This window comes from Trachymyrmex cornetzi, unplaced genomic scaffold (genome assembly GCF_001594075.2).
Source record: "Trachymyrmex cornetzi isolate Tcor2-1 unplaced genomic scaffold, Tcor1.1 scaffold1672, whole genome shotgun sequence".
NCBI classification, from domain to species: Eukaryota; Metazoa; Arthropoda; class Insecta; order Hymenoptera; family Formicidae; genus Trachymyrmex; species Trachymyrmex cornetzi.
In genome coordinates, this window is record NW_017296279.1 from 2,409 (window position 1) to 2,811 (window position 403).

A 403-nucleotide genomic window follows, 5' to 3' on the forward strand; every position below is an offset into this window, starting at 1 on the left:
ATATCATTTAACATATTACATGTTCTAGCAAAAGAGAATATACTGTGAGCAGAAACTCCGCCATGTACCTCCTTTATATATGATCTCTCCTAGAGAATCTCTTTCCACTTATTGTGAAATGATTATATCGTATAACCCTCACAATCAAATAGAATCGAAGTGTTACATCTTTGTCTCATCTTTCTCTTATTTAACAACACGATTTTATATTACACCTATGTAAAGAATAAAGGAAAAACGTATACATTGTTCAGTGAAAAAACGCCATCAAGACAAAACTGAAATAATTCGTACCCTGTTTCAACAACTATAATCAAGAAAAACCGGATGCGTCGTAACTTATTTTATTTATAGGATGAAATACGCAATAAAATTTCTTATCTTAAATCACATATTCTCTTAG